The sequence below is a fragment of the Cryptomeria japonica genome, chromosome 10 (genome assembly GCF_030272615.1).
Source record: "Cryptomeria japonica chromosome 10, Sugi_1.0, whole genome shotgun sequence".
NCBI classification, from domain to species: domain Eukaryota; kingdom Viridiplantae; phylum Streptophyta; class Pinopsida; order Cupressales; family Cupressaceae; genus Cryptomeria; species Cryptomeria japonica.
In genome coordinates, this window is record NC_081414.1 from 699,446,559 (window position 1) to 699,460,540 (window position 13,982).

A 13,982-nucleotide genomic window follows, 5' to 3' on the forward strand; every position below is an offset into this window, starting at 1 on the left:
ATACTATATATATACCATTTAAGCCAACTTCCAATTAATGAATCCAATAAACCATTGTATTATTAAGTTTTTTTGCTAAGTCTATTGGTTTCATTTTGCTAACGTTTTTATATTTTTTCTTTGTCACAAAGCCACATGGATCCACCACATAGCACAGATAGGGGTGTAGGTCCCGACACTTCTATGGACCAGGTAAACCTCATTGTAATTGTACAAATTAGATAGAATCAAACTGTTACATTATGATCTTTTCTTGAGTGTTTTGAAGTAATTTTGATAGTGTTAATTATATTCTTCTCACAAACGGATGTTTGGGATAAGGGAAAGGAACCTGCAGTACCTCAACACCTCCATAGGGATGTGGGGCACTCGATAGTGTTATGCACTGATGACATCGCACTTAATGCAAACCCTATGCAATTTGTACAAAAGAATATTAGAAAATTAGGCAAGAGATTCTTGATTTGGCAACCATAAGTCCTCAGACCGATGAGATAACAAAGAGGGTGCAACTATTGTTGACGATAATGGAAAACTTGCAAGTAAGCAGTAATGAAAGCTTTAATCATAACAAAAGTTCAATAATGGTTTATATTTTTATCTCTTTTATGTCATTAACTAAAATATGTATGTGTTGTTTTTACAAAAATTTATAGGGCCTCATCATCCTAGTGGCGATGATCAAGGTATTGCGAGTAGTTCAGGTGATGACCATGTTCTATATATTAAAACCACTCCTTTGGACTTGTGAACTTGTTTTTTTAATGTTTTACATATTTAATGTATTACTCTTTAGGTGCTCACATGGGTCCGAGGTCGAGCCCAACTGTATTACCGACTACAATGTCGGCAACACATAGCATGCAGACATTGTCTTTTGCACCGGATCGTGTTGACCCGCCCACTGGTGGTAGATCCCTCTTTTTCTCTCTCTTTTGTTATGTGTTTATTACCCTTGAAGTGTTCTTTCTTGGAGGCATTTCATAGTGGATTCATTTACTGTGGCATGAGATGCAAATGAGGATGCGCCAGAGGCAAGTACTGCTGATCACATACCATCATTTCCTGGATCTTCCCGTATTGCTAGTACGGGAACGTTGCAGGCCACATTGGTGGTGAGCGACGAAGAATTGATTCCCTTGAAGATACAGAAGGTTCCAGGTACTTTAAAAATATTATTATATATAGCCTAATTGTAATTTACTTACTGATCACTCATTTTGGACTAATGATCCCATGTTTTTTTTGCTAGAAATGATATTTTTTATAAAAATCTTAATGACATTTCATTGCAGATATTTGGGCCCACCATACGTAAAAGGTGGAACATCATACGTGAACTAACCCTTATCCACTATTTTGATTTCATATAATTGCTAGAATAGTTTTCCTTTTATCCATTTCTTGAACTATATCAAAGGTAGCTTCAGTTTCTTTCTAAATCCAACAGGTTTGTTTTTTCTTTAAAGGTGGAATGACCAAGAAAAAAAGTTAAAAGATGAACTCACAAACCATATGGTAGGGTTGTTTGGAAATGACACATTCGACAAGACTAAGCTCCTGGAAAAAGCTGGCACATATCTGAAGTATGTGAGGGACCAATACAGGACACATTTAGAGAAGAACGTAAAGTATGAGCATCCCCCCATGATTCCAAAGAGGGAGTGGAAGGACCTGATTTTGGATGCAAAGGAGAGAATTGAAAGGAAAAAAGGAAATACACCACCAGATGCTAGAACAAGGTATGCGATACTATTAAGAATGTGAATATGTACTAATTATTCATTATATTTATATAATCTAACATATTTCAAACTTTTCATAGATTGAGTGACACGTCAAAGGCAACCAAGGCAAGACAAGAAAAGCATGGGCAACACAAACTCGGCTTTGGTGGTTATATGAAACTTGCTGCACAAATTGTAAGAATCAGTAAATTAAGTATCACATCAAAATATTTATAAATTGTAAACAATTTTTTTTTTATCAAACAATACAAGCAAAATTCACAATACTAAGCAAAAATGCAGGGCTCTGAATTCAATAGAGCACCCACGGAAGATGACAAGAGAATTGGCTACCAGCAAGGCTATATAGCCATGGCTGAACGGCTACAAGAATTGAGTGGGCAAACACGAGATTCTGATGCATCTGTCACAACGGTAATTAAGCTAAATGAAAATTATTTCAAATTGAATACTTAACCAATAATCTATTTGATGTTAAGTTTCAACATAAAGTGACTATATTTTTTTAAATAAACAAGCAATGATAACACTACGCGTGACATTGCAATGCAGCATGATAATCGTGGAACAGAACCTGTACATGAAGGTCCGGATGTGCATCCTAGTAGTGGAGGTATTCATTTGCTATTCAAATTTTTTTATGTAATTATTAATACAATTAAACATCTTAAATTGAAAATTAGTGTAGTAATTAATGTAACCTTTATTGTTAATATTTTAGAGCATGTAGTCGGTGGTGAGCAAGTGGAGCATGATCCAGGTAGACAACATCAGGGACGTGATGTTCCCCAATCAGGTAAAGAGGACCACTGTTATTCCTTTAAACAAATTTAATTGCAATTGGTGTATTGATTAATGTAACAATTCGTATTTCAACTCTAGAGGATCTAGAGGGTGCTCAGCATGTCAAGGTTGAGGCTAGACAAAATGATGTGGCCCCGTCAGGTAAAGAGTGTAACGGTTGTGTTCTTTAAATTAATGAAATACTTGTAACAATAATAAAAAATTATTTTGAATTTAACCCAATTCTTTGTTATTGCAGAGGACCCCCCTTTGGTTCAGCATCCTCGTCCTTTGTATAGGACTAGGCATACATCAAGAGCACGAGAAGAGGGCATAACATCCACAGATGGGGGAAATGATGAAGAAACCGATGTTCCACTTAGTCTTTTCATAGCTTCAAAAAAAAAAACAAAGAAAGAAATGATTGTAATCTACCTTATTTGATAATGACTGATTTTTATGTGTAATGAATGTAATTATGTGCTAATGAATGTTCATGAATGATATATGTTGATGATTATTGATGAATGTTGCATTTTAATGAAAGTTAATGAATTTTATGTGTTAATGAACTGTAAAACAGAAAATCGAACCCTAGGTGTTCCCCCCACTCCAACAGAGAGAGAAAGAAGGTCACTAGGATTGACGGTTTTCACTTAGGAGAGACTTTACATTCAAAAGAGGGGTTGAAACTCAAGATCCAATCCCACACAATGCAAGATTGAATTCTAAATGAGTTTCAAGGGTTGAGACAGCAAGGGTACCCTCTTTTGTAAAGAATGTAGATAGAAGGATTGAACTAGGAGTGTATGTAAGTAGGAAAGATTCGCTTGTAGACGGAGATAGAGACACGGGATGAAGCTATGGACCTGAAAATAGCAGTAAAATGTCAAGATGATGCTGTCCTGCAAGTTTGAGTGAAATTTGACGGGACGATGGCGCCCGGAGTGCACACGATCCTCCGAAAAATCCGCAAAACGAAGGGGGATTTGTTCGTCTCTGCACAAGGATTCCAGATCTTCAATTACAGCCGCTTACCTGCAACCTACACACAGAAAAGAGAGGACGATTGGGGGGTTAGGGATTAGGGGTTTGCCTTCAGGTCAAACCCCGGTTTTGGAATTAACCAAGAAATGAGAATGTTGTAAATGTAAAAGTTTGTAATGTAATCAAGTACTGATACCTTGTTGTAAGAATGTTTGTATTCTTACATGTGAAGGTGTAATGATGTTGTATGTTGTATGTTGTAAGTGATCTCCTCTTCAATGGTTGAATCCTTGTCTTGAATGCAACACCTAGCCTTGAATGGAGACCTAGAATGCTCAATTGCTTGAAGGGATGCTTGAATGCTTGAATGTTTGAATATTGCTTTCGCCTCTTGCACATATATGTTTTTCCTTTTACAATCCACCCTTTTCTGGGAGGGGAAATGTAGTTTATATACTTGTCAATTAGGGTTAGGAGACTGATTTTTCCGACCTTAGGCCGACCTAGGAACATCATTTTCCAAATTGCAAACTTAAAGACCCGATGCCCAAAAAGAGACCGGGCCCAAAATAGGGCCAGGGACCAGGGCGCTGGGCGCCATGGTCCTGAGGGACCAGGGCACTGGGCGCCATGGTCCTGAAGGACCAGGGCACTAGGCGCCATGGTCGTGAAGGACCAAGGCACTGGGTGCCATGGTCCCACCTCCTGAGACAGCAGGGTGCAGAAAAGATGCAGTTTTTGATGTCGCAAACAGGTTCAGTGTTGCATCGCCATCGTGAAGACCCAAATGCAGTCGAAATTGCAAGTGTCACAATTTTAGGATGCTACATTTAGCCCCCACTTTAGCGGGAGTATAAGCGTATGCCCATACTTCCGGTAAAGTACAAGGAAACAACATTTGAAAGACTTTTACCATGTCAAGGAGGCAAGATACACCAAGCCCCCAATGGACTAAGGATCTTATGACTTCGATTGACAAAGTAAAAGGGAAGATCACGAGGGAGAACCATGACTGTCAGTAGTAAGGTTCCCTCACTATGAGTCATGCAAGAAAAATACCAAAGATTTTCAAGGCAAAGCCGAGTTCGCCAAGAAGTTTTCAAGTATCTTGAAGAGATATGAACGACGTGTATGCCCCCTACATTAAAGCGATCGCACACGCCTCATCGGGGGTGATTGCTTTAAGGTAGTGATACACATAAGAAATGAGAAGGGGAAGGAGCGCGTTATCACAAAGATTTAGCCCCCAAGTGTGAGATAAACCCAAGGATAATAGACACAAAACACAAATCACGAGGTGACTTCACTTTCCTTGGGGTCAGTATGTTGTATGATAATTCATGTATATCATATGTATGTATGCATAATTGCTCTTCATTCCCCAATCAAGGAAGGTCACCTAGAAGAAGGGAACACATGTGTCTTTTGAGTCAACATGAGAGAGACCAAAAGAGATCTCAATGCTTTGCATCATCCTCAAGTAGACAACACTAAGGAAAACAAATAGAAGAATGAGAATAACACATAGAAGAAGTAATAAAAGATATCAAGAGAGGAGGAGAGAATCTGTTGTGCTAATGAACTAGTCTAGCACGTCATCCACCCCCCGATCTTGCTGATCAATATTTCGGGAAGGCAGGAAACACGCTAGAGGAGGAACATCCAACATAGCAGATGGAGCTATTGCAAGATCCAAACAAGGGCTGTGTTCATGTTCCAAGCCATGTTGTTCTTGTCTAGGAGCTAGGATAAGTGCTTTAGAAAATTCGTTAGATAAATGGTTATCAATATCAACATATTCATATTCACTATCAGAAGCAAGAGAAGTAACATTTTCATCATGAATAAAATTTTCATCTATATCATCATCAAGATTTATAAAAATAGGATCTTTAACTTGCACAGGATCAAAACCATCATGCATCTTATGCTTAGGAGATTTCGGCTCAATTTTCGGCTGAGGAGAAAATGGAATAATACTAGTTGAAGGTGTTTTTGGAGATTGCAAAGTTTGAGAAGCAGCTGCACAAGCTCTAAGACGACGTTTTTGTCTAGTCTTAGTAGGAAGTTGAGAAGATTGAGGAGGAGGAATGTTCTCATCCTTATTACTTGGGTGTTTAGGTTGTGGTCTCTTAGGTTGGATAATAGGAGAAGAGGAAGGTCTCTTCTCTCTATAAGAGGAAGGAGGAGGAACTTCTCCATATAAAGGAGGAATATTTGGTTTAGGAATGAGACCAAGTCCATCATGACGAGGAGGTATAGGTCTACTTTTAGAAAGTTTATTAGACATAGATATAGTCACATCCATAGGAATGGGTTGGGAATCTTCTTGAGGAAAGACATTAGTTTTATCTTTCAAAGGAAGAACTTCCTTCTCAAGAACGATAGGAATATCAAGTTTGGGTATTCGAGGTTCACTTAGAGATAGGATCATATCTTTTTTCCACTTTTGATAAGATTTGAAAAGATGATCACTTCGTGGTGGAAGAGATTGGAATTGTTTAGGCCAAAAATAATCAATAGGAACACTAGAAGTTCTTTCAACTGGTTTAAAGAGACTATGATTGACAGTAACAACTTCACCATTATGGGAAAATTTCAAACACTTGTGAATAGGAGAAGCAATAGCTTTCATGGAAGATAGCCAAGGATAACCTAGCTTCACACGAAATTGTTCGGATGATGGAATAATAGCAAAGTTTACATCAAGGGATTTGTTATGGACCTCAATAGGTAATATAATAGAACCGATTGCAGGAGAAGGAAATGCATCAAATAATTTCACAACCACATTTGTTTTGTCATAGATCACTTGATTCAATTGCAAAGTAAAAAGAAATTCTTCAGTAATGACATTAACCATGCAAGAAGGATCAATAAGGACTCCACAGCAAAGTGTATTCTTGACTTTTGCAACTATATATAAAGGACCATCAGGTGCCCTGATAGTTTCACTGGAATCAAATGTGATGGAAGGTTCTTTAGGGATTTTCTACTTCTCTACAAAGTTAATCACATTCGGAGTCATAGACACAAGAGCATCAGGTGAGAAAGAGGAATCATTAGTCTCAATCACATTAGAGGTATGAGAAGGTAATGGATCAATAAAAATCTTAAGATTTTGGTTAGGAAGAGCTACAGATGTATTGCCTTTATCATTCACACCTGAAACAGAGATAGTATTATTATCAATCAAATCTTGAATTTTACCCTTTAAAGAAAAACATTTTTCAATATCATGCCTAGGTTGACGATGAAATTGACAAAAAGATTTGTTATCAGAATAGGGTGAATTAATCTTTGTAGGATCTATTTTCTTTATAGGAGGGAGAGTAAGCACATTTTGTTTCAATAACTTATTCATAATACTATGCAATGATTCATTCAAAGGAGTAAACTTTCTTTCTTTCTTGAAAAACTTAAAAATAGGAGGCACACCTGATGCTGCATTCACATTGTTGTTGGTGATGTTTTCATTGAACTTAATGAACTCTCTGTTCGGTTTAAACTTCCCAAATGGTTGTTGACTACTATCACCCTTATCACTCGGAGCCATAGGATTTGCTTGTTCCATTTGACTCACAGTCAGTTGATAATTATGAAGAGTTGCACATGTTGGGAAAAATGGTGTCTCAACCTTGCATTTATGCGAGGTTACTATTTATAGTAAGTTTTCATTTGAGCACGAAATGGTGCGAAACTCTTCTTGAAGCTTCTGGTTGGCTAGATAAGCATTCCGGTAAAGTTGCGTCGCAAGGTCACAGCTAGTTTTGAAGATATTAAAGTTTTCGTCTTGGAGGGGTGCGATAAAATGTTTAAACTTAATTTTGGGGGGTTTAGAGGCTCCAAAATGCCCTGAAAAGTGGTTGTAACCAGCGCAGTGGGTTACACGGTGATAGAGAACTTTGCGAGCTTTCCGACGCTTTAAACGGTTCGTCAATCGGACACCCGATTCTCAAGTTATGGCCTCCGGAAGTTTGTACTCCTGAATTAGGAAAAATAATTTGTATCGGATACATAAATGAGTTGTAAAAGGGAGGGACACGTGTTGATGTGTGCTTTAACATGTCATAGGGAATCTAGAAGGGAGATAAGGTCAACTACACCTTATTGGGTGGTTTTAGCCCATGGTTTTGTAATACCGTTTGATGGTTTCTTGTATTGTATCTCCTATTTATGAGGTGTGTGAGATAGAGGTTGGGTGTAAAAGAGTCTTATGGCTATTGAGTTGCCTCTGAATCTCTGATTAGTGGTACTCCTGCGAAGAGCTTGCTCTGCAAGTATGTTGTAATCTATTTTTGATTGCTGAATAAAATATTGAGCTGCTTTTGGAGTGTGGGGTTTTTCTCCCGAAAGGGTTTTCCCCACGTAAATCACTGTGTTGTGGTATGAATGCTATTATATCTATTTCTATTTTCTATAACTGTTGTAACGATCTGAAAAAGTTTTGCATTACCCTCCTCTCAAGGTTAGTGTAGGAAGTTGTTTCCGCTACTTAACTTCCTTACAAGTGGTATCAGAGCCTGATCACCTTTGGTTTCAATTGTGGGCAGTTGGGTTTTTTGAACTAATCCAGATTTGAGTGGGAGCTTGTGTAGAAGACACTTTTTGATCTTGTTGCAGGAATATTCAGATGGTGAGTTCGTCAGGGAGAATAGAGGTGGAGAAATTTAATGGAAGTAATTTTGAGATGTGGAAGCTGAAGATGGAAGATCTGCTAATAGATCAAGATCTTTGGGATGCTGTTGATGCGAATGTCCAAAGGCCCTTAGATCCTACTGCGGTAGCTCAGTATGATGTTATGGACCGAAAAGCCAAGGGTCTAATCAGACTGTGCCTGGCAGACTCTGTTCTAATCAATGTCCATGAAGAAAACTCTGCAAAGAAGCTATGGACTAAGCTTGGTGAGATGTATCAAGCGAAATCTTTATTAAATCAAATTTTCTTAAGAAAGAAATTGTATTCCTTGAAGATGGAAGAGGTTGGACGAATTGCAGACCACCTAGAAGCATTCAATATGTTGGTGGCTCAATTAGTATCCGTCGGTGTTAAGATGGACGAGGAGGAGAAATGTCAGATCTTGCTTTGTTCTTTGCTTGATTCGTGGGATTCTCTTGTTATGGCTATCGGTAGTACTTCTGTTGTTTTGAAATCTAAAGATGTGGTGGGTGCCCTACTCGGTGAAGAGATGCGAAGGAAGGTATCCATCAGTTCAAAGGAAGCCCTAACCGTTCGTGGAAGACCTAAGGAGAAAGGCAAGAAGAATGAGAAGCGCAACAAGTCCAAATCCAAAGGGAGATCGAAATCTCCTGGAAAGTCCAAAGTCACTTGCTGGAATTGTGGTAAACCAAGTCACATCCGTAAGGACTGCAAAGAAGAAAAGAAGAAGAAGAAAATGAAAAAGTTCAATTCTGATTCTGAGTCCGACAAGGAAGATGGCAATGCATTTATTGTGGCTTTGGCGACTCATGCAGGTAATGATGCCTGGCTAATTGACTCAGGTGCATCTTTTCATATGACTTCCAATAGAGATTGGTTTTCTGAATATGAAGGATTTAATGGAGGTAAGGTGTACTTGGGTGATGATTCACCTCTAGACATTGTTGGTCGAGGTAAAGTTAGAATCAGGTTTTCTGATGGTAGAATAAAAAGGATTAATGGTGTGCTGCATATCCCTGGATTAAAACGAAACCTGTTATCTGTGAGAAAACTGATAGATGTGGGTGTGCAGGTCGTCTTTTCTGAAGCAAGATGTAAGATGATTAAGGGTGCTATGGTAGTTGCTAGAGGTGTCAGGTTTGGCACTTTGTATAAGCTTGAAGTGTACATTGTTGAGTGTAATAGCACTTCTGTAAAAAGTAAATCTGCGGATACTTCACTGGAAGATTTGAAGGTTTCACCTTCAGCAGATGGAAATGGTTTTTGGGTACCTAAGGGTGCTCTTTCATCTGAAGCAAAGTTACCTGCAGAGAAGACTATGTTATGGTACCAGAGACTTGGTCACATTGGAGAAAAGGGTCTAAGGACCTTGAAAAATAAAAACCTTGTTGAAGGTTTGAATGATTGTAATCTTGACTTTGATTTCTGTGAGCATTGCATTTATGGAAAACAAAACCGCGTTTAGTTTTACTCGAGTTCTCATAAAACTTGTGGTGTTTTGGATCTTATCCATTCTGATGTGTTTGGTCCAGTAGATGTCTCTTTGATTGGAAAATCCACATATTATGTTTCATTTATTGATGATTTTAGTAGAAGGACATGGGTATATTTTCTAAAGAGTAAATCTGAAGTTTTTAGTCGTTTTAAAGAATTTAAAGCAATGGTTGAGTTGCAGACTGGAAAGAAAATAAAATGTTTGAGAATTGATAATGGCGGTGAGTTTTGCTCTAATGATTTTGATAGATTCTGTAAAGACTGTGGAATTAACAGGCAGAAGACAACTCCGTATTCTCCACAGCAGAATGGACTTGCAGAAAGAATGAACAGGACACTGATGGAGAAGGCTAGGAGTATGTTGAGTGGTGCTGGTCTCGAACAAAAGTTTTGGGCTGAAGCTATTGCCATTGCTTGCTACCTGATTAACAGGTCTCCTACATCAGCTCTTGTTGATAAAATGCCTATGGAAGCATGGTCAGGTCACAAGCCTTCATTGAGACATCTTAGAGTTTTTGGTTGCGAGGCATATGCACATGTGCCAAAGGAGAAGTGAACAAAGTTTGAGAACAAGGCTATGAAATGTATCTTCATCAGGTATAGTTATGGTGTGAAAGGATACAAGCTTTGGGACCCTATTGCACAAAAGGTAATTCATAGTAGAAGTGTTATTTTTAGAGAAATTAAGTCTCCTTCTGTTACATTGTAGCCAGAACAGACTAAAAAAGAAGATGTGATTCAACTTCCTTCTACACCTGAAAGAGTTGAATCGAGACCCCTAGATAGGCAAGAAGTTGAGGAGAGCTCGTCTAGCTCTGAATCTTCAGAAGAGGAAGAAGAACCTCCAACTCAGCTTGTTCGAAGGTCTACAAGACATAGACAACCACCTAAAAGGTATTCACCTAATGATTGGAGATGTATTTTTGCTCTGAATACTAGTGTGGATGAACCGAAATCTGTAGAAGAGGCATTAGGAATGAATGATGTAGAATCCTGGAAGATTGCTATGGAGGAAGAAATGGCAGCTTTGAAAAAGAATGATACATGGGATCTTGTACCATTGCCTGAAGGACAAAAACCTGTTGGTTGTAAATGGGTGTTCAAGAAAAAGATTGGTTCAGATGGAAGCATTGAGAAGTATAAAGCAAGGTTGGTTGCAAAAGGCTACTCTCAGGTTGAGGGTGTTGATTATGGTGAGATATTTTCTCCTGTTACAAAAATGACGTCCATTAGATTTTTGCTTTCTATTGCTACTGCTTATGATTTAGAGGTTGAGCAAATGGATGTGAAAACTGCTTTCCTTCATGGTGATTTGGAGGAAGATATTTATATGACACAGCCGGAGCACTATGTGGTGAAAGGCAAAAGTAATTTGGTCTGTAAATTGAAGAAATCTTTGTATGGCCTCAAACAAAGTCCTAGGATGTGGTACCAGAAATTTGATACATATGTGTTGAGTTTGGGATTTGAACGTTCTAAATCAGATCACTGTTTTTATTATAAATCTGATGGTGATCATTTCTTATTCATTGCATTGTATGTTGATGATATGTTATTCATTGGTAAAGGGAAAGGTATGATTTCAGAACTGAAGTCTCAGCTCGCTGCTAAATTTGAAATGAAAGATCTTGGTGCAGCAAAGCACGTTCTTGGGATGGAAATTAGAAGAGATAGGGTGAATAGAAAGCTATGGCTAGGCCAGAGTAAGTATGTGAATTCAGTGTTACAGAGGTTCAACATGCAGAATTGTAGACCATTGAGTGTTCTTTTTACAGTTGGAACGAAACTATCTGTTTCAGATTGTCCTACATCCCCATTGGAGATGGAAGACATGAGCAGAGTGCCTTACCAGAGTGCGGTTGGAAGCTTGATGTATGCTATGGTCTGTACTAGACTAGACATTGCCCAAGCAGTGGGAGTACTTTCTAGATATATGTCTAATCCTGGTAGAGTTCATTGGGATGCAGTCAAAAGAGTCTTCAGATATTTGAAGGGTACTTCAGAGTATTCTTTATGTTATCATGATAATTCAGTTGGAGACATGACTTCCCTTGATATCCATGGTTATGTGGATTCAGATTGGGCAGGTGATATTGATAGCAGAAGATCCACCAGTGCTTATGTGTTTACTTTGTTTGGTGGTGCAATTAGTTGGATGAGTAAGCGACAGGTTGTGGTTGCTTTATCCACTACTGAAGCAGAGTATATGGCAGCTACTCATGCTTGTAAAGAGGCCATTTGGCTTAAGAGACCATGTTCAGATATTGGAATAAAACAAGGTACAGTGACAGTCAGAGTGCAATTAGCCTAGCTAAGAACCCGACATTTCATGCCCGGACCAAACATATTGATGTTCAGTATCATTTTGTTAGAGATATGGTCGAAGATGGTAGGGTGAAGCTGGTTAAGGTGGAAACTTTGATGAATGTTGCAGATGCTTTAACTAAGGCTGTGAGCACAGAGAAGTTCAGATGGTGTTCAGAGTCTATGGGCCTTATGGCCCCTAGCAATTGATTCATTATGTTGACATTCCCTTCCGCTCCTGCAAGGTGTTCGACAAGTGGGAGATTTGTTGGGAAAAATGGTGTCTCAACCTTGCATTTATGCGAGGTTACTATTTATAGTAATTTTTCATTTGAGCACGAAATGGTACGAAACTCTCCCTGAAGCTTCTGGTTGGCTAGATAAGCATTCTGGTAAAGTTGCGTCGCAAGGTCACAGCTAGTTTTGAAGATATTAAAGTTTTCATCTTGGAGGGGTGCGATAAAATGTTTAAACTTAATTTTGGGGGATTTAGAGGCTCTGAAATGCCCTAAAAAGTGGCCATAACTGGCGCAGCGGGTTACGAGGTGATAGAGCACTTCGCGAGCTTTCCGGCGCTTCAAACGGTTCGTCAATCAGACACCCGGTTCTCAAGTTATGGCCTCCAGAAGTTTGTACTCCTGAAATAGGAAAAATAATTGTATCGGATACATAAATGAGCTGTAAAAGGGAGTGACACATGTTGATGTGTGCTTTAACATGTCATAGGGCATCTAGAAGGGAGATAAGGTTGGCTACACCTTATTGGGTGGTTTTAGCCCATGGTTTTGTAATACTATTTGACGGTTTCTTGTATTGTATCTCCTATTTATGAGGTGTGTGAGATAGAGGTTGGGTGTAAAAGAGTCTTATGGCTATTGAGTTGCCTCTGAATCTCTGATTAGTGGTACTCCTGCGAAGAGCTTGCTCTGCAAGTATGTTGTAATCTATTTTTGATTGTTGAATAAAATATTGAGCTGCTTTTGGAGTGTGGGGTTTTTCTCCCGAAAGGGTTTTCCCCACGTAAATCAGTGTGTTGTGGTATGAATGCTATTATATCTATTTCTATTTTCTATAACTATTGTAACGATCTGAAAAAGTTTTGCATTACCCTCCTCTCAAGGTTAGTGTAGGAAGTTGTTTCCGCTACTTAACTTCCTTACAACACACAACTATTGGAAAGAAGTAAACTCAGAAAATAGAAGTTTTTCTCTAATATCTTTTTGTAAATTAGAAATAAAGATTCTTTGAATATCATTGTCAGGTACTGGAAAAGAAATTTGAGCACACAAATGCTTATATCTACCAATGAAATCAGTCACTTTTTCTTTAACACCTTGTTTACAATGCATTAAATCAATCAAAGTAACTTTAGGACTTATATTGTTTTGAAATTGTTGAATAAAAGCATTTGCAAGTTGTTGGAAAGAAGTAATAGAATAGGAAGGCAACGAGCAATACCATTGTAGAGCCTTATCTCTTAATGTTCTAGTAAATAGTTTTGCAAGCAACCTTTGGTCATGAGCAAAATCAGTACATATTGTTTGAAAGGTCTTAACATGTGTTAGAGGATCACCTTTACCATTATAAAGCTCCAACTGCGGGATTTCAACATGCTTAGGGGGGATAGCTCGAACAATATCAAGAGAAAGTGGGCTCGCAACATCAAATGTGGGCACATTAAACTTAGATTGATTCATAGAGGCAATTTGTTGTTGTAAAGAAGAGACAATTTGTGCAAGATTGTTAATGGTCGCTTCAGTCGAAGAGTTCATATTAGACATGTTAGATTGTGATGGAGGTATTATGTTATTGAAGGAAGGTATTGATTGAGAGTAAGGTGGCGGGACACTATGATGGTTAGTCATAGGAGATGATTGGAAAAAAGGAGCACTACAAGGAGGAATGGAATGGTTGAATGAATTGCCCCCTTGCGTCTTGTTCATTTGTGGAGATGTAATAGGGACACTTATTGAAGGAATGAATGAAGAAGTCAGATTGAATGAAGGA